We start from the raw sequence: 27,322 nt of genomic DNA, 5'->3' as shown, positions 1-27,322 counted from the left end.
TCTCACATGAGAATCTTTTCAGAACATCAAAGACCGTTGATCATGTTTTCTCATGTGGTGCGTGCTTCAATGCATTAGTCTACACAACAGTCATTTCCAAATAATGACATGGGACAGGCCTTTATACCTTCTCTACCGCTGTTCAATTGCACTCACTTCAGATCGATAGGCTACCAGTACCCTGCCAGAGTCCCATTGGCCACTTCAGTAGTATGACATACTTCCTTGAAAGTGTTGGCGGTAAAGACGAATTTTTGCGGAACACGATTTCAAATTAGTCTAAAGTGTAACTAGCTGTGGCTAATTGTCATTTTTTCTGCTCATTGTAGAAATACAGAAGTAGTCTTCAGCAAGTGCTTGACGTTGCTTTTTCTATGTCAAGGATACATTGTGTTAGTTTATCCGTGACATAGAAAAACTACACTGTATCCACAAAACAAATTGGTCTAGTCATTGCTAGTAAGATATTGGTAACCTGAGTTTTAACAAACGACAAAAAACATGTACGACCCGGAGAAATTATATTTCCTAAAAAGCAAAGGGGTGGGTGGCTGTCCAGGAGCTGATGTGAGTTGGAAGGAAATAAACAAGATTCGAGAGCTCAGGTAAGTGGGTTCACCAAATAATAGCGCTCACTGAGTATCCGGCTCAAATTGTGCATGATCCTTTGTGAATGTGTTAAACTACTCTATTTCCGGGAGGTGCCTGAATTCAGGGTCAGGCTTTGGGTGAATACATGCTGTAGTTTATTCCAGTTTATACTGTATCTTTGTGATACATTGTTCTGAGTTGGGTAGTGACAGAAATGCACCTTTCTAGTTTTACCGGCTGTTGATTAGGTTTTTAATACAGGAATGAGCACTCCACTCATTCGCTCTCCAATGGATTGAAACTCAAGAGATGGATGTAATTTAACTAAAGAGAATATATGCATCAAATGAAAACCAGATGAAAAAAACATGCAATTATGTCCTTGATTGGGTTAAGTATTTCAATGCCAGTGCGCCAACTATCAATAGAACCTGGCCCAAATGGGTGGCTTCCAGCCCTGGGCCTAGCCCCAAAAACACATCAGACTGGAGCCATCACCCTCTGCATTGGTGCCGTTCCTTAGATCCACAGCCAGGATGGTTCTCTCTCTCTCTCCCTCCCTTCTCCCACCCTCTCCTCTCCCCTTTGCCTCTATCCTCGTCCCAGATAATGGAAGGCTCTGCTTCTGCCAAGGGCTCCATGGCTGCCCGCGAGTAATGACCTGAGGGGATACTTTGTGACAGCCAGGCTGTAATAATGCCTCCGGCCACGGACAAAGCAGACCCTTGGGGTCAATTTTTAAATACTTTATGTTTCAGACCAAGGGTAGGAGTCATTTGTTTTTATTTGAGGTCATATGATATATATATATATTTATTGATATTTATATCGCTATATATATATATATATATATGCAGTATGGAGTTACTATGAGTAGGAGATGTAGGACTATAGAATAATGGTTTTCCCCCCGTCTGGTTTTATGTGAGTGATGGTTTTGATAGAGTAGCAGGATAGCATTGGATGTGGAGGGTGGAAAGTTTGTTGACTCTGGGCTTATAGTGCAAACGCTGAGAATGCAAGTCTCCCAGGGGCTCGCGAAATCACCTGCAAATGAAAAGCTCTTCCGAATAGGTTAATTGTAACAAAGGAACAGGGCCTTGGTCCATTGAGCAAAAGAGGATTGTGGAACAGAGGCCTGTGGAAATGATGTCAAGCAATCTGTTGCCTTCCCTCCCCTACAGGGCTAGAGTATGTCTGTCAGCAGTTAAATGCTTACCCCCTCCCCTCCCTGAACACGCTACAATCAATTTACCTCCTCAGGGTCTATGGAAAAAAACAAAACAAAGATTTGACCTTGCAGCCTCTGGCTTTGTTTCCTCCTCCCTTACGCCTTAAAGAGCACCTTTAAACAGAACAAGGGCGTTTTGAAGTCAGCCCTGCATTTCTAGAAGTTTTGGTGTGGGTTGGAGACCACACAAGCTGGATAGTAATATTAGAATATCTTGGGAGAGAAGGTACCTAAAAGCGTCGCGTGGTGCAAACGTGTACCGGACTGGATAAGACCAAGAGGTAAATGTCTCTCCAGAACCATCCTTGACCTGATTGTTTTGGTTCGTGAGACTGGAACGGTTCGTGAGACTGGAACCAAGATCTCGAATCTGTGAAAACCCAGAATTAGTTTTCGGGGTTGTGTGCTAGACGTTTATGGAGCACCGTACAGTTTTACCCTGGCATAGGCTCCCTCCGCCAGGCTAAGAGAGGGGAGAGACGCCTGGGGGAAGGGCGGAGGTGATGGAGCTCAGCTGGACCACGAGGCTTGAGGGAATGCTGCTGGAGAAAGGACGAGGCGAAGGAAACATACTTCACTTTATTGATTTTGTCGATCGTCTTAAATGAGAGGGCACTTCAGGCCAAGAGCTCAACTCTGCATTTTCCCCACGTTGTCGTTGCAGGTGCAGAGAGCAGGAACTGACGCGGTCCTCCTGAACCGATTTCGTAATTGCAGAGTCAAGGACGACTGCGCTATTTCAGACCAGCATGGAGACAAAACATACACCTGTAAGTTCTGCTGTGACTTCAACTGTTTCCCCCCCCCCCCCTTTTTGCAATGGAGGAAAATTGTTCTCACCTTTATTGCAATTATTTAGATTGGATGACAAAAATGTGACAAAAGCACAATGTACAAGGAACACCTTGATACAGACTGAGGGGGGGAGGGTGTGTGTCGCATGATTGGAATCATGAGGTAGACATCAACCCTACTTTTTCTTCGTCGGTAATGCTTGGTTGACTCCTGTACTCAAGAGATGCATGCTACGATAGCAGCATATTCATCAAACGTCACCGGATTACAAATGGCATTGTGAGGCCAATATTGATTCATTCAAGCGCAGCTTCACTCCACTTGATGCGATTGTCCATAATCAATGCCAGCCTGTCTTTTGCTTGTTTCTGTTTCCCCGTTTCCTGCGGAACGAAGACACATTTACAGTCTTTTGTTGTATAATGCAGATTCTAAAACTGGTTGTTCCCATCATTGATTGTGATTGGCTATATCGCGTTCCATGCCGTTGTAAAATCCAGCATAACCTCACAGGTTGTCCTCATAACATTCTTTAACATTCCATATTACTGCGCATCGAATATTTCAAATTGAAAAAGACGGCAAAGATGTCCATGTGGCTGTTGCGTGGCAACGATTTATGTAGGAACTATACTTTGTAGTAGCGGAAGAACGACGGTTTATTATTAAACAATTTTGTTTATAATTGTTCTTATTGATGAAACCATATCAAATATTTGTAGTAACAGTTTTAGAAAAGCAATAAGCCCCGCGAGTCCGTGATTTACGCTGATTTTAGAACAGGTAAGGGGATTTTCGGCACTCTGCTTCGCGTCGTGCCTAACAACTCCCCTTACCTGTTCTAAAATCAGTGTAAACCACGGCCTCTTGGTGCTTATTGCTTAAGTAACCAATGGGGACTGTCCAGGTATTGGAGTTGAAACAATTGGGCCTGTGTGACCTCGAGTGATCCTCGACAGTACAAAGAGGAGGCCACAGACTTGAAAGGTTTGTCTCATCAGGTTAAATAAGAACAGGTCGAAACGTCAAGAGGTTTCCTCCCCTCCCAATCACAAGGATAAAGAGGCGGTGTGTGACTACAGGTTTGGGGTCCAATCACAAGGATAAAGAGGTGTGTGACTACAGGTTTGGGGTTATTTCTTGAAGAGTGAACCAGTCCCTGGGCAGGATATATATCCTCAAGTTCTATTTTGATCTCATCCGGGTTTTGTTTTTGTTATCCATCATGATTTTCCTTTGTCTAGGAAGAATGTAGCCCACAGTTTAGTCCTGTTGAGGGAATAGAGTTACTTCCTCTTAGGCTCCCTCCTCTATCCCTTATGCTCTTGGCCTGCAAATCATCTTCCATCGGGTGTCCTTTATCACCTTCCTAAGCTTGCACATCTCTTGTATCCTTTGTTTCATTACAAAAGAATCCCAGAGAAACCACCGGGCCGGATCAGTCTGACGCGGGCGGCTCTGCTGGTTTCCCTGTTCCTTATTAAAGTGTAATCAAACACCGGTTTAAGTGGAAAATAAATATCCAGATCTAATAAGCTGCTCAGCCAGATCGTGTAAATGCAAATTTTCAAGCTGGTTTCTATCCGCCCCGCCGAGGGGAGAACAAGCGGGCGGCAATCACCTCCTCTGCCCGCGATTGTAAATCAAGGAAAATAATGGCTGGATAATGACCAGTTTGCGGTCTCGAGCAGATTGAATGATAACAAACCGCGCGTGTCGCGGGCATCTTTTCATTTAGCATCCTATCGTGGGGAAAGTGCGAAGCCTGGCGAACAGCTTGATGCCCCCTCATTAAAAGGGTTGTCGATGCCTCGTACATTTTTTGTTGTTGTGGTGTAGCACAGGGTGTAAAATTCACAAGACTTAACTTCCTGATAGGTCAAGACAGGGTTTAGTCCCCCGTCCAATGGCACCTCGTGCTCCACTGCAGGGGCGAGGGAGAGCCGAGCTGGCCGGCATGCAGCCAGATTGATTGCAGTCCCGCGTTTTCTAATGTAAAGCAGCGAGGGAAGTGTGAAAAGAAAATGGGGAGGGGGAGGGGAGGAAACGACACCTAGACATACGCTAAATAATAGACATAAAGATTGCCTAGTTTTCTTGTTGGGGGTGATGCCGATTTAGCTGCTAATTGGTGACAGAAACTGTCAAACGGGTGGCAGGTAGTGATTGTGGTGGCTTCTGTCAGGATTAGGTGAAAGAAAAAAAAAAAAAGGAAAGCTTTCTTCTGGTGAAGGCAAGAAAGATATGACGGCAGTCCCCCCCCCCCCTCCCTCTTCTTGTCTGATATTTACCCAAAACACATTAAAAAGACAAAGAAGAGCGAGCAATAGAAACAATAAGCTTGGCATTATGGACCCCATCTCTCACTTTCTCTCCTGTGTTCCCGCCTCTTGTTTCTCTCCTCGCTGCTGTCTCTTAGATTGATCAACGTGTTTGTTTGTAGAATTTCGAATGTTTGCTTGGAGGATAGGGAGACACACACACACATACACACAATCACAGACCTACGGTACGCAAACGTGCAGGAAAAAGAAAGCTGGAGTATTTAAACAGAGGGATTGAGTGCATGGAGAGCTAGACGGATGAAGCCTGACTTATCTCTGGGGGCCGTCTCCCTCTAACCCCGCCTTGACTTTCCTCTGGAGCATTAAAATGAACAGTAATTAGGCTTTGATACTCTGGCAAATGAACAGTAATTAGTCTGCTACTGCCGGTCCTCTGCCTCTCTGCAGCTCATCGAATATTCACACCATTATTGAACGTTAAGATTAGCTCGCCGCTGTCGAGCACAGACCGCGCGGCATGGCAACGGCCCACTGCAGATGGTGCGAGGGGGCTGGTGGTTGCCGGCGGAGAGGGGGGGGGGGTGAGGAGACAGGTCGCCCGAGCCCCACGGACCCTCAGAGGGGATTTTCTGGTTATTAGATCCTCGCCAGATCATGGGCCAATTATAAAGAAAACTGTCAGTCAAGGCAAAGTGGCGATGTGATTAGCGGGAAAGGACAAAAATCAGGTGAGGACTGTGAATCTTTCCGGGGGCAGCTTTGATTTGCTAATAAGAAGGAAAAGGGGTGGGGGGAAGGACCTGGGTTAGGGTCCCCAGCTGTAGTCCTGCCTCGCTCTCTTCATTCTCACTGTGACCTTCTTAGCGTTGCTGCTCTAATCTGTGCGCCGGAGAAGACAGAGAAGGGGGGGGGGGCGGGGGGCTCTCGAGGGGGTTCTGAGGGCCCGGGCGCTGAATGAACCACATGGGGGTCACACGGCAAAAATGAGACCAACACCCCCTGCTTACAACCAGGGGGGCGTGAGTAATCAAAGAGTTTCTCCCCTCGCAACAGGGGCCAAAGGCTGCTTAATTACCCTAATAGTTCTAAATACACTAACTTCACGATGAAAAACACTGTGCCTGGAAAAAGAAACAGATATGAAAAGGAAGGGAGGGAGAGAGGGAGGGAGGGAGGGGGAGGGAGGGGGAGGGAGGAGGAGTGGAAGGGATAGAGGGAGTGGAGGAGGAGTGGAAGGGAAGGAGGGGAGGAGTGGAAGGGAGAGAGGGAGGGAGGGGAGGAGTGGAAGGGAGAGAGGGAGGGAGGGGAGGAGTGGAAGGGAGAGAGGGAGGGGAGGAGGAGTGGAAGGGAGAGAGGGAGGGGAGGAGTGGAAGGGAGAGAGAGAGAGAGAGGGAGGGAGGGGAGGAGTGGAAGGGAAGAGAGAGAGGGAGGGAGGGGAGGAGTGGAAGGGAGAGAGGGAGGGGAGGAGGAGTGGAAGGGTAAGAGGAGGGAGGAAGAGGGGCTGTCTCGGAGAAGCATTCTTGGCAGAGTGGAGGTAGGCGCTCACCGGTCCCTAATTTCTAAAAGTGCGACAGTGTCTCCTAATTTAGTGGCTGGCGGCCGGGGCTGACATTGAGGGGCGTGGCAGGGCCTTCGGCTGCGCGTCCTGGCTGCGGGGAGGGGAGCTCAGAGGGGAGACAGGCAGCACAGCGGCAGGGCTATAATGAAGCGCGCGGGACGGCAAGGCTGACAGCTCTGGCAGGTGATGCATGGGGCCCATGCTAATTCTTCAGCAAGTCAGTGATGGATCCTGAAATCTTGACCACACATCCCATTAGCCCCTGTCTGTGACAGGAGAATAAAGATATTAAAAATCCTGGAGATCCTAGGGGGTGAATGTGGGGGGGGCAGGGGGACACAGAGGAGGACCTGGAGAGCCAGTCAAAGGACCTTACGCAAACTTGAAGTCCCCTGCAATATTTCCAGCTGCAAAGTTATTGATGACTTAACCTCGGGGTGCAGGTTAGGGGTGATGGATACTGTGGATCCTTAGTGTGGAACGGCAGAGAATAACAAGGCAGACAGTGAATCACCTGGGCCGCACCTGATAGAAATAGAATATGACATGCCGCCCACAAATATGCTGTGTATTATTTCCCCGTTACTTCTAAAAAAGATGAGTGAACTGGACTCTGCTATGAATAGATAAGCTCAATGAATGGATTTTCTACGATCTCAGCTGTTCTGGGCATCTCCACTGTTACTGTTTTGCATTTCAGCACTATCAATACAAGGACTGGTTATTAGAGGCTTCTCTGCAAGCATCTCTGTGAAAAAAAAAAAAAAGCAAATACAAATCCTCAGCTATCAAGAATCCAGGTGTGTTTACCGTGTATCCTTTATCTTTTTGTGTGGATCAAGCTAATATTTTTTACAAGTTTTGCCCGAGGATATAAATGACCTAGTCTTCGGACAAATAGGAAAACTAGAAGCGAGCTGAGCCCGGTTGCAGTCGGAGCCCCTTGAATCTTGGCGTTTCCCAGGGTTGACAAATAGCAGGGAGGAAGTTCTGGGGGAAACCGAGAGGTTACTCTGACAGACAAGGAGCACAATTATCACACCATGATGAAAGAGCCGCGGCGAGCGCCGTGTCGCACCGTTAATTACCGTCCTTTTTCCACCGGCCTCTAATGTGAGGAAAAACACGCGATGACAAGTGTGTAAAAGAGCAAGCACTAAATTACTGTCAGGGAAAAGTAAACGGAGGATTGCAGGCGACCCGCGCGGTGATTTACGGGGGCAATTAGTCACCACCCCACGGAGATGCTGAGGACAGCAGTGCGGCTGGAGCGTGTCAGCGAGGGAGAGAGTGAGGGAGGAAGAGAGACACCCCTCTCTCTGCTCCACCCACAGTTCGCCCTCTCCGGTAAAGAGGTGGGGAGGGCGAGGCCACGAGCGCTCAATTGCTGTGAGTAAGTGACCTTTGCAAGGTAGAAGGCCTTGTCTGCCTTTCCCTTATTTTTGAAGGAGATGGGTATAAATAACCTCAGAGTTCAAAACCAAAATGGCACAGCCTGAAACACATTCTGTGTGTTGTTTCAATGTGTGTTGCATGATAGATTCATAACCCTGATGGTTATGGACATACAACGGGTGAGCGAGTCCAAAGTGCCATAGTAGTCAAGAGACACTAGACGTGTTCCCGAACAGACAGACACTATGCAGTTCTCCTCTGACAGGTTTGTTTATGCTCCGAAGAATGAAAATAATAGAATTCTGCCGTCGCTGAAAGGCGTCGGAACACTTTAAACGTTAAACATCGAGAATGAGATGTCCCACATGCAGTCTCACATCAGTGGACCATAATCGCTTCTAAATGTGACACTAGTAAGATGCTTTCGTTTAAAGGCATCTGCACATATCCCAGAGTGACACTGATTTCGTTTCAAATGTTTCCAAACAACTTCAGAAACAGAAAGGGGGGGGGGGGGGGGGCATTTGTGTTGTCACTTGTCCCTCATGTTTCATGCTTAATAAGAAACAAGTCTTTCATCACACATTAAAATACCTGCTGTACTTTTAAGAAATTAAAGCCATTGGGAATGTGCCGAGTTAGTGAGGCGTTCAGTGATAAGTAATGTCGGATGACAGGTGGTGTCATATCATTTTTGTTAATTTCACTCATTCCGAACCATTGAACAAACATGGCATGCCCACATTTCTTTTGCAAAACATAATTACTGAAGTCACATCGTTGAACAAATTTGAAGTGGACCTTGTTAAGGTATTGTCACATTGTGTGATATCTTACAGAGATGTGATGAAATAAAAGCATTTGCCAATGGAATCAAAAGCAAAGACCTGGAAAGTGATTCAGGAGACAGTTTAGCTTTAACAGTGTCTCAACATTTCCCTCACAGCTATTGAGCTACGGAAACCTAGTTGGAGGCCTCTACAATGAAGTCTTTTCCCTCTAGAACTCAGCTACAAAACTGCTTTTCAGCACATAAACTTCATTCGATACCATATGTCAATAAACCTTGACACGGGTCACTACGCAAAATAGTTTGAAAAATTAATTGCAAGAAGATGTCACTGGTGTGTGTGTCCGTCGAAGAAGCTAAATGGTTTTGTTGTAGCAACTATCGCCACGGTGACGCACGGTTGTCTCCCGTGAACGAGTGGCGGGGGAGATGGAGGGTACAGTAGGATGAGGTTCACTTGGCCTTGCCGTTCCAGCTAAGGCTACTGAGTGAGTTTGTTAGGTTGGGCCATATTTCCAGGTCAGTAGCCTTGAGCATGCATGGTTACAGCTGTCTTGCCCATGCTTATTGGCAGAGGTGCCATAAGACAGGGTCGGAAGGGGCTGTAAGTGGTGAAGAGGAAGCGGGGTGGAGTGGTTAACCAGGAAAGGACCATATGCATGTCTAGTCGACCCCCCCCCCCCCCCCCCTACACAGCTCCTACCCCCAGGCTCTCTAACCATCCCCACCTCACTGCATCGTCCGCATCTTCATGAGACTATAAGTGCCAAGACATCAAGCGTCCTCAAGCTGTCAGCCATGCCTTGCCCCTGGAACTCACCAAGACGAGAGATTGGGAGATGAAAAAGCAAACAGCTGGTGGAGTCTGAGGTTGATGAGTACAGGAACCCTGGCAATCAAATTTAGAAGTGTGCAACTGTGTTACCTTCCGTCGACATGGGGACTGGTCAAGGGCATCTTTCTTTGTCTGACGCAGGATTATATGTCCTTGTCACTCACTCGGGCATCTTTATTTTTATCTCTCCCCGAGTCCTGTGTCTTGCTCTCTGCAGCATCTACTTCTGCCTCAGTGTGGTGATATATCTTAGGACAGACGTTCTACCTTCACACTGACGAAAACTATAAGCGTGTTTGCTGAAGTAAATGCGGTTGTTGTTTTTCTTTAGTCACGCTTCCCTGGACAAATTAAAATCTAATAGGCTCAAAATATTCACGTATAAGCTGGTAGATATAAAAATGCTTTGGCATGACAAGGACAATATTATGTTAAATTATAAATATTTTAAATGTATTAATAGTTTATACGTCCATATATTATTTTTTTTCCTTGAGCCCCTATGCTGTATTGTATGATTATTGACTGTATTCTATATTGATTCTATGAAGAGTATAGAAGGCGCAGTAGTGTGTCTTTGACACATGTTGTGTCCTCACTGAGAACAGGTAGGCTGTTCAGGATGGGATGTTTATTCCATGTTTCTGCTCTCCTAAGAATTGTGCTTCCTCCCTCTTCATGGTGATGATCTTAGCTTCATGCCACAACCTAAATCTGTCTGGATCATCCTTTCTGATTGGTTTATAATTCCTTTTTTTCTTTTTTTTTTTCTTCCAGTGGGATGATCCTCCACCTACCGGGCTTGGAGAGCGGCCTCACAAACCAGCTAAGGAATAATAGACAGCCACCGAGAACAAGAGGTAAGAAACGGGGTCTATGAATCAATCTGGGTAATGGGGGAAGGCCAAACGTAATAAATAATACAATAACAAGCCTAACTAATGAGCCGTTGCCACGGTGCAGTTCACAGTATAGTCCCCGTGTACGAAACCCTGCTAATAATCTCAGAAAGGCGCAGGATGATAAAGTGTTGCCATAAGGCAACACCTGTGCAATTAAAACAGTGGATCCTTTTTGCACGTTTCATTAATTTCAGCCCTTTGTAAAGGGCCGATGAGCACACTAATAATCTAGTCGACTTGACTCTGTGTCTCGCCGAAACAGGGCGTCTAATTAGGTAAAGGTAATTAATTAGAGATAAACGGAGCTAATCAGGGCCTGTTAGCGCGCTCTCTCTCTTCCTTGGCATTAAGACACTGAGGTCTACTTCTCTCTCATTGGTTACCCTGTTATCTGCTCAGCGAACATGAAAAAGATATGTTTTTAATGGCTGTTCTGTGTTCTGAAGACTGCGTATCATTTGCTCCATCAGATAGAAATCATGTTCCACTCCCTGTTTAATACCTTGTTCAAGGGGTGGGTCCATTGATTAACTGTTTGCTTATGATATTATGTCCTTAGATCCAACTAACGGGTGTCCGTTAAGAGGGCAGGTGTTAGCCAAAATGTGACTCAATTGGAAATACATTAACATGCTGGTAGGAAATATAAGAACATGTCAGAATGACAAGGAAGGAATCTTAACAAAAGAGGGAAAACCAGAGTGCTAACGCCTAACTTTGTAGCAAAAATGTGAAATCCAAGTTTAAGCATGCTTCCCACATATCTTCCCACAGTTAATTGGTAGATTGTACATTGTTAGCGCTGATGCTAGGAGACACGGAGCCATCTTTAACACACTATCGCATTAGCAGTGTACGAATACGAGTTTGTCTCTCTTATACCTCCTCAGCCTCATTGAGAATATATTAAAGCCCTGCACAGCAAACATCCAGCTCGCTATCATCTCGGTTCTAATTAGAATATGAAGGGGCTGAGTTATGAGAGAAGTGGACGTGAGGGAACCATTGTTTCATTGTTTCGGCACCCTCGGTGGTGAGCCAACGGGAGAAAAAGGCCTCTCTTCTTACGCGCGTGTACCCATCATGTCCAATTGTCACTAATAGATATTCAAATCTCTGCATAGGGGAAGGAGTGTGTTAGAAAATGGAAAATTTAATGGTTATCGTAATGAATGTTGACTTTACAAGTGAAGTGGAAAAGAACAGCAGGCGGAAAGAGAATTAGGAATTCGGAGAGAAGCGGAGGTTTGTTTGGATGCTCTGGTGTAGCGAGTCTTCTTGAAGGGGGGGACTGATTTAGGAAACGTTGTTATTATTTTTTTCCCTGCTCTCTGTGTACACAGGGGAGTCGTCTGGTACAAGGATGCAGGGCGCTCCCTCGACACGCATCATTAGAAGGTTTTTTTACAAGCGACAAGCAGGCTATTTGGCTGTCATTGGGATTGTTTGAAGAGAATATGTTTCTGCACCATACTCGAGGGAGGCCCACATCAGAACAACTACACCCCCAGCGCTTGACACTGCTGTTATGCATTTGTCAATAGAAAGGCTAATAGATGGGAGGGGGGGGGGTGGCCATGTGTAAATTGGAGGTTATCATTACCCGGCTGCCCCGAATGTGACTTGACCTTTCACCCCTCTTGTCATTTGCTCGCTGACCTTGTGTGTTGCTAATTGCTGTGGTATTGTTTTCTGTTAACAATTTGTAGGAAGCCTGTCTCTGGAGGAAGGGAGGGGTGGGGGGGGAGTATTTCCGTGTCCTAAGAGGATTTGTTAGTGAAGCATGTATATGAATGAGACTTCTAGCTACTGTATTGTATGTTTAGTTTTGACTTGTACGTGTTCAGTCCGTCTGCTACGGTCGACATTTCGCCGGAGATGCAGTCGTGCAGGATCACGCCGCGCGTGGATCTGCGTTCGAAGGGGAAAAAAAACACGGTAACGGAAGCACTTCTCAAAAAGGCGACGTAGACGTCCAGACGGTTTGTTTTGTGGCGGCGTTAACCTGAAGCGGGAGCGAAGGCGGACGGGAGGAGAGAGCGGCGAGGAGCCTTCTGCGGACGTGATGGACTGTCACACGCTGAGCGCGGCCCATAATGCAGCCATCACTGGTCCAAAGTGCAGGGTGTTCGCAGCCGTTTACAATTGAAATGAGACAGAATGGAGGCAACGAAGAGATCCTCATTATATCGTCTCCCCAAGGTCTGAGGCTCGGCGCTGCAGCAAGGGAGGAGGAGGAGACAAGTGCATCCTTAGCGCCGCGGAAAGAGAGAGGTCGGGAACATTCAGGGGTAGAACGCCAATTCTCAAATGAGTTGGGGGAGAGGGAGTGGGGGGGAGATAAAATGTGGAGGTAAGAGTTGTGTGGGGGATTGAGGGGGGGTGCGGGTGGTTTGGTAGTTTGATATCAGCTGATGTCCCGGGCTGTGTCCGTTTGTCGTTCATCGTGGGCGAAACAGGCAGAGGGCGTGCCAGTCACATGATCCCCGCTGGAGAAGGAGCGGGTGAGGGAGTTGGAGAGGGTGAGGGAGAGGAAGCGAGAGAGGGGAAAGGGGGAAGGAGAAGGAGAGGGAGAGAGAGGGAGAGGGAGAGAGAGGGAGAGGGAGAGGGAGAGAGAGAGGGTGAGGGAGAGAGAGAGGGTGAGGGAAAGAGAGATGGTGAGGGTGAGGGAGAGAGGGAGAGGGGGAAGGGAGAGAGAGTGAGGAAGGAAGAGAGGGTGAGGGAGAGAGGGAGAGGGGGAGGGCAGCAGGCTGAGGCAGCATTCGCTCGTGTCCAAAAGTATCTGCATCAGTGTTGCTGATTGCTTGGTACCCGCTGGCACTGTTTAGATAGTTTGACTACATCAAGCTCCCTTCCAGACGGCTCTTACTGGTGCGATTAGAGGAGGGTGAAGATGAAAGGTGTTCGGTGTATTTTTAAAATTGTTGATTTTCCGTGTAATGATAGCTCGTGCAATTAAGTGCTGGCTTCGGGCTCTGCGTGTCCTTGTGTGAAAAATCTCAATTATATATGTGTGTGTTTGTGTGTGGGTGTGGGTGTGGGTGTGTGTGTTTCTTCATGGTTATATGCCTTGGATTGATTTTCTTCGTTGAAAATTTGTATGAACAAATCATACACTGAAGTTTTTTTTTTTTTATTAGCTCAGTTTGTAGATCCTAGAAAGTAATTACTTGATTCATATAGAGCAGATTGTGGAGTCTCATATTTTTTTCCCAATCTTTATCTATTTCTTAAGAGAACATACCTATGGAGAAAATTTAATGAATGAATCTCTTGAACCAGAGCCAATAACATATTCCAAAAGTTCTTATGTTAAGATAGTGACATTATAAAAACTAAAGTAGCTGTTGTTCACTAGCTTTTGTGGAATAAATATCCTGTGGTTTGTGTTGAATAAATAGCGAAGGTGGAAGTGACACACTGCAAACGCATTCGCCGATGGACTCGATTGGCCCTCGTACCGTTTATGCAAATGACCCCCGTCTCTGACTGCAAATATTTCCTCTAAGGGTTGAAACATAAGCCAAACATTTTCTTTTGTTTGCAGTTGTGTGGTCTTCATGGTATGGATGACAGGGCGTTTGGTCTGCCAGCGAGACAGACACAGAGGTGGTAGGAGTTGGGGGGGCGCGGTGGTCTGATACTGTAGGGGAGATTGTCAAAAGGGCTAAAATTACCATGAGAGTAATTGTGTTGTCCTATGGCATTCACGTCTGCTAAATGTAATCACTTTAAATAATGTCAGTGACATCTTGTGAAGTATTTGGTGGAAGAAAAGGCACTATGTAGGGCAGGCATCATAGTGTGTGATCTTGACTGTCTGTGTGTTATCTTCTCTTTCATTAGAGATGAACAGCCTGGGGAGGGGTGGGGAGGGGCGGGGGGGGGGGCAGCTTAGAGGAGGCACTTGTGTGTGTGTGTGTGTGTGTGTGTGTGCATGCAGGGGGTGGGCAGTGGGGACAGGGCGGTGTGGCTTTACTGAGAATGTTAAACAGGATTCCAACGCTACTCTGTTGCCCAGAAGACTTAAGTGACTGATGATTAGCTTAGTATTTTGATGCACAATACACCATTGGCTGAACATTGGAAACATTTATTGCTAGTGCCAGGCACTTTCACTAAGTATTTCATCACGCTCCAGCCCCTGTGAGATCCGTTGTAATTTTACCAACAGTCACTGTGTTTGATGGAAAAAGAGAGAGCACATGTTTATAGGCGTCTGCCTGGTTCAAGCTCTGCACCTCCAGGCAACGGCGCTGGAAAATCCAGCGTGAACTTTTCGACACTTAAATGCTAAAACGCGACTGATTTGGGATGATAATAGGCGCCCTAATAGAAGCTGATCCTTTGCAATGGCTGGGAGTCCTATCGCGCGCGGCTGTAATTCAATGTGAGCAGGCAGCTGAGGGAGGGGAAGAAAAAAAAGAAAAAACACACACACACACACCAAAATAAATAAACAGATCCAGGCATGGATGGTGATGGATAACGCCATGCACAGTCCTCCTTTCTGGCTGAGAGGGAGCTCATCTTGCGGTGTGTTGTCACGGAGGTTAGGGGAGGGAAGCGCGGAGAGCGGCGCTGGAGAAGGGAGAGGGAGATGGTAAGCGGAGCTGGCAGAGAGGGGATCCAGGCAAGGGGGCCGGATGGTGTCAAAGCGAAGCTGACCCCAAGATCCAGGGATGGACGGAGGCGTCGGGCGGGACAGGCCTCGAGTCAGAGACCTGCCTGGGCTCAAGGTTGACAAGATCCGGGGTCAACCTTCACTGAACCACCCCCTCCTCTCCTCCTCCCCCCCTTGAATACTGTAAACAAGCTGCTGGAAAAAGCCTAAAGAGCTCGGAGCAGAAGTGGCTCCATGGTAATTCTCAGCTTATTGTCATGCTGAATTGGCCCTAGATGGTGAAGGGCTCTGCCTTGCAGCAGGGGGATGTTCTTGTCGTCGCGCAGCGCCAGCCTCTCCTTCAGACACCGGAGCACAAATGGCTGTGATCAAAAGCTAATTATAAGGGTAATTACTGGCGCGCTTACCTCATAATTACTCCGCACTCGATGTAAGTGACGGGGACGCTGCAGGTGAGCGATGGTACGGAACTGAGATTCGAAAAGGGAACAAAACGCCCTCTCCCAGAGCTCCGGTTTGGAGATTTAAGCGTATAGATATTCTGTTCAAAATCTTTTCTGCGTCGCAGTCGTCCTTGAAACGTACTCTATCGCCGAAGGCCAGCAGAAAAGACCCACTCCTTGAAAGTCCATTTACATGATCGTGCTGTCTTGACTCTTGATAAATTGAAAGAATAGTGTGTGTGTGTGTGTGTGTGTGTGTGTGTGTGTGGGGGGGGGGGTTGGGGTGGCAGTGGTGAGTTTAATTATTGTGGAGATGAATTTGCCTGTCTGGCTGAGCAGGGTTGAGCAGGGCTATGTGTTCTTTAAAACCCCTCTGTAGTTGTAAATCACCTCGTCACCGAGGCGGTGTCCCGCGGTGGCCATGTTCCGCGCTGACAGAGTGTTTGTTAAGAAGTTTAATTAGTAATCGTCTCTCTCAGGGGCCAAGGGCTGCAAATGGGTGTAAACAAGGGAGCTGTTCCACCCTGATAGCACAGAGATGGCCACCAAGCCACTGGCTGACACAGTGACTGAAAACAAACACACTTTCACATCACAGTGGAAGGCAAGATGGAGTGTAATTACTCCCGCACCTGTCTACCCATTCACCAAATGCTGTGTAGAAATTTCGAAAATTATTTTATACAATTCTCTAAGGTTTTTATGTTTACATTTCTTATTTTACCCTTGTCCTAATCAGTTCATGAATAGTTCAACTGAGCTGAACAGTTCTAACAGCAATGCAGTGTTTTTTTTTTTTACCAATTACAATCATTTTTATCTAAAAAGGTGTTGATGCTATTAATAATGCTTTTAATATTAAGATACCACTAATCATCTACGTTGAGGCAGTGTTTCCTCAGTGTGGATATTACAGCACACACAGGCCCACTCAGAGAGAGAGAGAGAGAGTGGGAGTGAGAGAGGGAGGGAGAGAGAGAGGGACAGAGGGAGGGAGGGAGGGAGGGAGTGAGAGAGGGAGAGAGGGAGAGAGGGAGGGAGGGAGGGAGGGAGGGAGGGAGGGAGAGAGGGAGGGAGAGAGGGAGGGAGAGAGGGAGGGAGAGAGGGAGGGAGAGAGGGAGGGAGAGAGGGAGGGAGAGAGGGACAGAGGGAGGGAGGGAGAGAGGGAGAGGGAGAGAGGGAGAGAGGGAGAGAGGGAGAGAGGGAGAGAGGGAGAGAGGGTGAGAGGGAGAGAGAGAACGCCAACAGTGTCACACACGCACACTTTATTATTATTTCTGATGCATTTAATATCCCGGGTTTTAGCTTTGAAGACATTCTTTAGGGAATATTGAATCTTAGCATTCTCCTCTGCCCTGGTTTCCTCACACAGACAAAACTTAGTTAATTAGCCCCATACCTATAGGCAGATTTCATTTTCTCTCTCTTTTTCCATCATATTATTAAAGATGCTGCTGACTCTCTCCTCCTCGCCCCTTCCTCCTCCTCTTCTTCCTCCGCCTCTGTTGTCTAGTTATCTGAGGTTGCCACGGGCAACTTTTTTAAGATGCAAATTGGGGGGGGGGGGGGGGCAGTTTCCCCCAGCAAACTCTCCCATGCTATTAGTAACTGTGACCTGCGGAGGTTCTGCTCTGAGGGGCTGAGGTACACAGGCAGCCCCCGCTCCTTGTCGTCGCACGATGTAAGGCTTTCTTAACCCGGTCCACGGCACCTCTCTGATGTTCGGCATCACACGACGTTCTGGTTCGACGCCGGCTCTAAAGTCCACACAAATCCTGCTGTCACGCAAGTGTTAAGCACGGGACCTTTTAGAATGCATTTTAGAAATCAATAGGCTTTCCCAAGCGATGCCCCCTTTCTCCCGCTCACAGTCTACAAACTTGTCACATATTCCTTGAAGAATATGAAGTGATAACCTCAAGCCATATGATTCACACTAAAGGACTGTTTTACATTGCCAAAGGGGGCATTGCGAGGTTCTCCACATCACACGAACGGATGTTTTTCACAACAATATGCAAAGTCACTGTCACCTGGGACTCTAAAGGAAGAGGATTTGAGTGCTAAAAGATTAGAAAGTCATTATTTGAAGAACTTTTGTTCCACATATTCCTACCGTTGGATCCTATGATGTACTAATGCATCCCAGAATCCAAGGGGAAATGATTAGCGTTTTCCCTAGCTGATAGGATACACTACATTGATATTCCAAACGTGATGGAAACTGCTGTGGATGCTGTTTGTATGTAGGCCTACGTTCATCTGCATCTGGGAAGATCTTAGACTGTAGAGTGGTACAAATATGTCTTAGTTTTTCTGTCCCAACGTCGTATCCTGTTTACTTTTCAGTTTGGCGGTCTAGGCTTTTAGGCCTAGAACCACTGTAGAAAAAAGGTTAGTCTTCAACGTGAATTAAACACAAGATCCCAGCAGCAGTCTCATTACTGGCAGAACACAACATGCTTCACTCCAGAAGCGAGAGGTTAAAAAGTAAAACAGCACATTAAAACAGCTTGTTATTGACAAAACGGCAAAAACTTTTTTTTTTACCCTCCTCAGTGACTCTACACTGCTCTACAAAACACTGGTCAGAAGTGTCCTTAGGCGGGACTGAGCTGAGGAAATGTATTCTGAAACACTTCATCTAGACATGCTCGGGGTGGCAGAGGGTGCAGCTCTGTCTGAATGGGCCATTTCATCTGCTGCGATGCCGAGGCAGGCTTTAACAACGCCGTAAAGCATAATGACAGCCCTGCTGAAGAGCAGTATGATCACAGGCAGTAAAACTATGCAGATGGTGGCAGATGATCATTTCAGCGTGACTCGAATACAAATATGACTGCGGTGCCTGAGAACCAAGTATGGATCCTGTAAGAACATAAGACGGGTGTTGTGGAACCTGACAGTGATCGTCTTGTACATTACTAGTACAGGTGCAGCCGTGTAAAAACACGCTTTATTGTCTTTTTGTGAACAGCTATGAAGGTTTTCTCTTTGTGCGAGAGAGAAAAAAAAAGAAAAGCTACAAAGCAGATCGCCGTGTTGCTCATCAACACTCGGTACGAACTGTAATGGGATTTAAAACCTTTTTTTTTTTTTTTTTTTTTACATTTGTATGTCCTATGTCTGTTTATGCAGCTGGATATTTACTGAGGCAATTCAGGTTAAGTACCTTAGAAACACTGCAGTGTCCCATCTGGGAGTCCAACCGTCTGGTCACAAGTCTGGTCCTTAACCAGTCCTGCTAATTGGGCTAGCAGTATAATTCATACGGGTTTATGTAATAAAGAGAGCTGACTTCTGCTAATGAATCATACCAGACTGTTACGTTGTGGTTGTGAAAAGGCAAATTCATTGTCTGTTCTCTGTTCATCACAGCAAGCGTAACTACTGATACCGTAAATTACAGATGTTTTAATTTCATGACAAAGGGGGGGGGAGGAGAGGGAATGAAAGTCAATGAAGGAAGAGCAGAGAAGCTTGTAATGTACGTAAATGTTGCCTTGTCTTCAGCCAACTGAAACGGGATGTCTTAATTAAACTTCACTGATGGGAATTGTTGTGGAGATGCATTGTCTCCTTCGGAATTGCATTTGCAATCATTATCTCAAATGAACATCAACAAATCTCTAGCGTGTATTACAGTAGATTGGATGTGAGCGTTCCAGATAGACTCAGTAGATGAATCATGTTTGTTGTAATCGTGTCGAGCTGTCATGTTATTGGAAAACGGAAACCTAGTCAGCAGACTGCTGCAAGCTAGTGAGATGTCCCATTTTGCCATAAATATTCTATTTAATTCCTCCATTTAGGTCACACCTGTCTCTTCCTGCTCCTCCACTGGGCCACGTGCTGTCCTCTGGACAGTTGTAAAGTTTCACTGGTCAAAAAGGGTCAAACATTTCCGATAACTTTCATGGTAGCTTCTAGAACTCGGCTGCTGTCATGTGTCAAGGAAGTTGTTTTGAGAATTAGACATTTTCCGAGATTTGTACTGACCATATGTATGACTGTGTGTGTGTGTGTGTGTGTGTGACATTGTACGCTCGTATATTTAGATCATGGTGAAGCGTCTGTTGTGGCATCGGAGTACCCTTTCACCTCAGAATACTGACTGAACCGTGCATAATTGGTTGGTCAGCTCCTTTGCTAATTAGCATTGCATTAATGTGGGCACCCCCGAAGTGATGAGGTGCCTCAGTGCTGTGGGGGGGGGGGGGAAGGGGAGGGGGCGGGAGGGGGGGCAGTGCTCTTACTGGGGCTGTGGGGGAGGGGGGGGGGTACAGAGGTTTCGTTTCTCTTTGTCAAGGGCAGCTGACAGGGCACCAGTGATGTCGGAGGGTGTCTCTCATCGCGGGCTTCATGAGATCATGGAGGGCATGTGGGCCACACTGGTCCTATAGAGCTGGTCCTCCAGCTGCGGAGCCCCCAGAGCTCCGAGCGGCGGCATGCGTGCCGACGGATGTCGGAGCGGGGCGTCGTGCCAACTGCCCTCGCTCGTCTGATCGCGGATGTTGATTTCAATTAGCTCAATCGCGCGCTCCCTAAGCTGACCTTTCCGTTTCCAGGGCGTTGTCTTATTCGTTACTCTTTCGGATCCCCCCCTCCCCCCTCATCTGCTCGTCTTGAACTTTAACACCACAGATGCCCCGTGCCCACAGGGTGAAGTTCTGTGCAGTTTGTGTGTCTTCTGGGGATGGCAGGCCCTTTAGTTCAGTTGGCCAAGACATTTCAGCCCTGGTCTGCCAAGCCATGCTGGTCAGCAGGAGAACTGCACAGGCCGGCTGGTTGGGTGTCTGGGTGACGAGGGTTGTGAGCTAGGCTAATGATGGAAAACCTCCCTCTGTAATCAGTCTGAACAGCGGTTGGCCCTGACGGCTGGGTGGCAGGCAGATTGATGCTGGCATGTTCCCTCACGCAGTGCTCCGCCATGTCGAGCCCACTGTGTCAACACCGTAGCCGCGGCGATTCTCTTAGCTCCGTGGTCCCTGGATCCAGTGGCCGGGGTTTGTGATCTGAATCGTTGCCCAAAAGCAAGCAGGTAGCACCTCTGTGGCTTGTGGGTGTTCATGGCTGTTACCAGAGAGGATGTAGAATGCGGCCTGGTCGGATTTGGTGACTGATGCGTCCGAACAGTCCTGTTGTGATTTTATTCAAATGTTCACATTTTAGGAACAATATTAACTGGACGTTGTAATGCTAGTTTATTCACCCGTTAAGCTGGGCTTCCTTGTCAAGCTCATTGAGCACATTTGAATAATATGCATCTGGGACTATATTGGAATACGTGACCCAAAGCTAACCTATTTGCAAATTAAAGTGCTTCATTATACTTTAAATACTGTCACTGCTATACTCCCACTAATAATGTTCATAATATTATATTATGTAATAAATGGATCAAATCATAATATGATCCATAAATACAATACATTTAGAAAGGGGTGGGAAAAATTAAATGTCAAATTTAAACACTTTATAAATTTTTTTTTTTTGAAATGTCCTCCTTTTGCGCCGGCGAATTGTTTGTTTGAAATTCCTTCCCAAACACCGCCCCTTGGCAGCCTGAGAACGCAGCAGCATCACACAATTCTCTTATTTTACGAAAGCCCAGTTTCTGAGCGAGCCATGGGGGAGATGATGTCTTGAAATATCCTCCGTGTCGATCCCGCGCAGGGCGGTCGGCTCTGGGGCCTGTTGGCCAGAGTCACGTCTCCCCTCTCCCAGCCCAGCCCAAACGCTGAGCTCCCAGCCAGAGATAAGTGCTTCTCCAGAGATGGGCCCTCCTCTCAAATTGCCTTCCACATCTGTGTGAGAATGTCCAAGATGTGCATGTTTAACATGTGACCATTAATCACAGAGAGACAGTCAATTAAAGCCATCACTGCGGAGGGAACAGAGTATCTGAGAACATCACGGGGAAAGAAAACCCAAAGAGATGGCGCCATTGCGAACATTGTTATCCCGCGACATAAAAAATAAAATAATGCCAACGCGGTATCCATGTGATTAAGATCTTAGACGGGGAACCAAGATCGGGCTTAGTGATGAATTTTTAATAATGTAGCCAGTAATAAGAGAGATTAAAAAACAAACAGACTTTTAACAAGACAAAACACATTTGTGATGATGAGGATATGGTTGTAATCCTGGCAGCAGATGTTCATTGGTGTGTTTTTTTTTTGTCACTGGTGTCTTTTGTCACGGCCACAGCCTGTAGATAGAGTTGTCAAGATGGACCTGTAGGTTAGAGTTCAAGCAACCTCTTCACTTCAGTTGACCTTGAGACAGACAGATTTATACTCTGTCAACGTTTCTGTTTGAGTGTGCGCCCCCCCCCCCCTCCCAGCTGCCCATTGTCTGATTGCAGAAAACCATAATAGAGTTGCCAGTGTTCAACCCCTGTCATCTTCACTGCTACAATGCCTGTCATGATAGTAGAATAGTAACACGATCAGGAAAAAGTAGGGTAAAGAGATTTTTTTTTTTTTTTCTTGCTACTTTTTGTCTGACAGTTTAAAAAAAAACAAGTTGATCCATTTGCCAGTATAATCACAGTAAATTACTTTAGCTCATTTGCTGATTGTTGTCAGCGAGATAGAGCACAGTTTACCCATTTGACAGCTTAGTTTGCAGTCCAGGGAGTTGTGAAATATCACACTTTTTGTTCTATGTGAAAGCCAAACTGGGAACGTGAGACTGAGAATCATCAGAAAAGCATCAAGCTGATTTGGTTACTGATGCATCCACCTTGCACATCTCGTATCCTTCACAATATTGATTATGTCTTCAATGATTTTTGTATCCTGTTTGTATGCGCATCCATTGAAACGGCCTGAGGATTACCGGACATAGCTTTAATGCGCAAATCCATACCTCTCTCTTTTTCTTCCATCAATTGCACAAAGAACCCAAACCCAATGTACAGTATATTTCCCAAAGGCAGAAGAACCATCATTGCATTGTTGATTCTCCTTCTTCTGTGGATGGCCCGTGTGGGTAAACAAGGGGTTGACACGAGTTAATTATTAATTAAACATGAGGCAGAAGCACAACACCAGGAAAATCCCTACAGGGGCCTGTAAACCAGCGGGTGTGGAGCAGGTAGCGATCCCATCCCAGGAGTGCTCTACCCAATGAGACGGCAGACTCGCACTAACGAGCTGTTTGCAGACCTGGGTACACTGTGACAGTGACCTTTGACCCTCCAGCCACAGCGCCAAGGGACCAGAATGAGGAAGAGGGAAAAAACCTGCCAGGGAGCGCGTTTGTTTGTTTGGATTTCCTCAGTCCTTGGTGTACCACCCTCCCTCCCCTCCCCACCACACACACACACACACACACACACACACTCTCTCTTTCTGTTTCCCAAGATGTTTATAATCTGATGGTTCAGTTTGAATTCCTGGCCAAAAACTAAACAGCAGAGCTACAGATGAACGCAACACTGTTAAGCAGGGAGGGATGCTCTGCGGAACAACAGGGATGTAGATTAGCCATGTGCGTTCGGAAGTTCTTTCTGAGTAGCCATGCTGTTATCCGTTTATATAGTTAACGTTGTTGAAAGAAGGAAATGCTAAGTGATCATAAACACACAAAACAGAGTACCTGGTCACCTCGCCCTCTTGAAAGCATAAAGAATATTGCGGATGAACCCCACCAAACATCTTAAGTGGGAGATGTTAATAACCCTAATGACAGATACTTAGCAGAGGAGAATTTGTGTCTGTGGCTGCCAGTTCTGCTGCCACCATGCCTAGTGACAGTAAAAAAACATCTAATTAACCCTCCTAGTATGACATCATGTGATTAAATTAGACTGAATCAGCTCCCTGTGGGCATGCTGCAATGAAAACAGGCCCAACAATCATCTGTTTTACCTTACTGGTTAAACCTGAAGCAGAGCTATGGCCGAGGCATAATTAACAGCTTCGTCTCAATTGGATTTTCTCCATTCGCTGCTCATTAATAACGATAAGAGGTTCGAGGTTAAAAACTCATTTAATTGCCTTTATGTTAATTGCGTTATGAATAGCAGGGACTGTGGAGTCTAATTCTGTCCGGTCGCCAGTTTGCAGGCAAGTCCCTCTGGAGGGGAGAGCTCATTTTGCAGCGTTACAGATGCACGTTCTTCTACTCGCAGGTGGGGATTCTCTGCTGGAAAAAAAAAACAAACTAGGATGAATGTGCCCCCTTCTTAAACAGCTATGACAAACATGCAGTCCTGCGAGGAATTATCTCAAGAGTTGGTTAAGGACACACACACACACACACACACACACAAACATACCGGCATGTGTGCGCACACACATATACGCCCGGTTTAATATAGTATCGTACAATCCAGTTCCCGTTAGCAAACATAGATCATATTCTGCCTCATTTGAGGAATCCATCTGTCTCTGAAGTTCCCACTTGTGATTAAAATCTCTACATCATTACGTCCTGTGGAGGTAAAATCCTTCCCACCTCCAAAAGTGTGTAACCCAGTTGGGTTTTGATGACTAAATTAGCAGTCTGCTTAGGAGTGATGATAATGAAAATGCCTTTCAGCTAAGCTATTTCAGTCTTGAATATTGCAAAGGGGGCGATTTCAGAAGAGCTTTGGCATTTTACTTAATTCACATTCGTATTAGCTTAGCAGCTGTTGAGAGACATTTTTCAGATTTGTGATTGGCTTTATTTGCTCAGAGGAAGAAATATTATAATGTTATGCACTGTCAACGGTTTTGTACCAGCCTGGTAGCAAGAAGTGTGTAAGAAGATGCCTGTGCTATGTAGTGATGCATTTACTAAGTGATTGTAGGTGTTGTGTAATGTTATGCTTTGCTAAGCGTTTAGGTACTACATGCAGTGTTAGGTTAGCGAGTGCAGAAGGTGGTGGTGGTGTGGTTGGTGCTTGAAACCAAAAGGTTGTGATCGTCATCCCCTGAAACTTGGCTACTCTTTTTGTTATACACGTGTTTTTTTGTGCTCAATTTGTATTTATTTTTGAGTGAACCTGTCCACATATTGGAACGTCTCATACTGAACAATGATAAATTCCATATGCACCGGTTTTATATATTATATATTTTATATATTTTGTATAGGGTAAAAATATATACGTACAGATGCATTAACAAAGGAAATGTAAATTGTGCAGTGTGTTTTGGAGCAATACAGTGTAGTTTCTCCCCCAAACCATACTGTACATATGAATACAACTGTACACAAAGCTACAAAGGAGACTGTATCTTGTCTAATCCTTGTGGACAGAAACGCCCCCTGCTGTGTTCTTACTCTACACAGCCCATGCCATGTTCTTTAGTCATCAATGATTATAAACAGACACGCAAACATCTGTTTCCAAGACGGATGTGATGAGGATTACTCGTATGTGCACGTGTGCCGATTTTTTTTTTTCCCCTCCTTTTTCACGGCACCACCATCAATATGTAGCATAATGAAGAAAACTAAATAGCATGAAGAAGATGTTAGTTTACAAGTATGGCCAGACAGAAATGAGGCCAAGGGGGATGATGAATGGGTACATCTCCCCAAGCAAAATGATGACCTGGATCCTGCTTTTCTCCTTCTCTTCCCCAGCGCCAACTGGGCCACCATTTTTCACTGGCCTCACATTTAGCCACGGACAGCCTGCTAGCCCCACCCCTCCCCACCCTCCCCTCCCCACCCTGACCTGCAGCCTGCCTCCTCCTCCCTCCACACCCTACCAAAAAAAAAAACTGTAATCCCTTCGCCAGGGCCTCCGTAATTTGATCAAATAGTAAGCACCCTTCCCCACCACTTATTGGCCAATTAAGTCAAGTTCTCACGCAGGGGGTCCATCTGGCCTGGGTGTTATCTAGGGGATGAATTGATTGAAGCCATTCCACATCTATGAACCTCGCTTTAATGATCTAGGTGATAATACTTGTAATTCTTCTCAGTCAGGGGACTCACAGGCACAGCTGTTGCCACGGTAATCCTTGTGCTGATACACTGGAGTACCGGCAAGGTATTAACTGTCCCTCACATTCTCCTGTAGCAGTTCTCGCCCCCCCCCCCCCATCTCTTCACCCTCGTTCCTGCCTTATTCCCCCCCCCATACCCATAACTAAGGCTACATCTGTGAAGTGTGACATTTAAGGTGTAGGGTAGAAGATGGCGAGCGAAACCACACCCCACGAACGCTGGGATCGAACACGGCGAAATGTGCATTCATCAAGCTAACAATAGCCTCCAGTTAAACCGTCCTTAAGCGGCGATTTGTGCGGAACACTATGCAACCACGACGGCACAGCAACTTAAGCAGGGAAAAGATTTAAGCCTGAAAAATCAATAAATACAAGCATCATTTTCAAAGGCAGGCATTAACATTCTAAAAGAGCCTTTCCTTCTATTCCTGCCTCTAGCCATTCAGTCAAAATACCAAATTAACATAATGAGGTCTAAATGCATATAAATGCTAAGCATTAAAAATCAGCAAGGAGGTTACTTGTAATGTATTAAGTTGGTGCATTTTGTATAATAAATGGTATATTGTACCTTTTACATTAGTTTCCTCTCTTTCTCGAGCAACACACAACCCAATTTGCATTACAATTGACAGTTTCTTATCTTTTAGAAAATGATAGGACTAGATATTAAAGGAATTATAATCTAAATTCTTTATTCCTTTCAGGCATTTCTTCAGAGAGGTGAAATACTTAAAGATAGATCAGCTGAAGGAAATTTGAAATGTATTATTCACAAAAGAGAAGACATTCTTCTGAGTGCCGCCATTGCCTTTTAAGTTGAATTCGGTTAAGAATTAGATAAGAAACAGTTTTTAAAGGAACCCTCCAACTCTCTCGGTCTGTAAGGTAAATTATATTTGAACTAGATTTACAGTAGGACACTTTGAAATCAGATGGCCTTATATCCAACCAACAGCATCAGAGACTGTCCTTTCACCCAGTCAAATCACCACACTTTTCCTGTGGTGCAGAGTTTATGTATTTGAGCCAAACGTACACACATAAACACACACACACATACACACACACACACACACACACACACGCGCCGCAGTAACTAACACACTGTAGGTGGCTGTTAGGTCAGTTTGAGCATCTCCTGGGAGTTCAGCTCTGCTGGGGTTAGAGGTCGCCAAATCCAGGTGGAGTCTGGGACAAATTTATCAAGGGAATGAGATCATGTACACTTTTAAGTATCGTCAACAAGGGCAGATGCAGACAGACCAGCTGATGCTCTGTGGGAAAGACAACTGTCACCTGCCAATACAGGAAGCAAATCATTCATTTGCCTGTTTTGTCAGTTTACCAAATGAGAAATTTGACTTGTACATTTTAGTGTCAGTTGTTGAAATTGTAGTGATCAGCTAAAGAGTGATTTATTCAGACTAATATGTATGTGCTCACATACTCCAAAGCTTAAGAACCAGTTATCATTGTCATTAAATTTAAATTTTCCAACTTTTGTAATATTAATTTCCCTTTAAGCCATCGCTTCTTGTGGGGGAACCTAAAATCCTACATTTTGTATTGTGTGTGTACATTTTAAGTAAACTGATACAATTTACAGTTTGCAAAGCATTCTGAATGCATCGAAGATGAATAAATTATAAATGAGCAGGGGACAAATTAGGATGGTTTCTCATTCAACGGGTCCTTCTCTAAGCGTTGCATGGAATGCCACAAAAGATCTCGCTATTAAGGATGAAAAATTGGGCGTGCAAGCACAACTGGCAAGCTGGATCAGTCTCATGGTAAACAATTTAGCGAGGGGGCGTAATTGCTGCATTCACTCTCATTTAAAAAGCCTACTGGCGCTCTCTACTGTGATGTCACAGTAGAGCTGGATTCTCGTCTCCATTGACGATGTACAGA

General features: G+C 45.9%; 1 long non-coding RNA gene across 1 annotated transcript; it reads left to right on the top strand.

The window, feature by feature from the left end:
- The first annotated feature begins 260 nt into the window (after positions 1–260).
- Positions 261–10,330, top strand: LOC146221309 (uncharacterized). The gene is made up of 3 exons (XR_014750732.1): positions 261–605; positions 2,487–2,592; positions 10,258–10,330. It is a non-coding gene; the product is annotated as an uncharacterized LOC146221309 (long non-coding RNA).
- The last annotated feature ends 16,992 nt before the right edge of the window (positions 10,331–27,322 follow it).

This window comes from Hypomesus nipponensis, chromosome 26 (genome assembly GCF_054491055.1).
Source record: "Hypomesus nipponensis isolate SF chromosome 26, ASM5449105v1, whole genome shotgun sequence".
Lineage (NCBI taxonomy): Eukaryota > Metazoa > Chordata > Actinopteri > Osmeriformes > Osmeridae > Hypomesus > Hypomesus nipponensis.
This window is presented reverse-complemented; position numbering and strand designations above follow the sequence as displayed.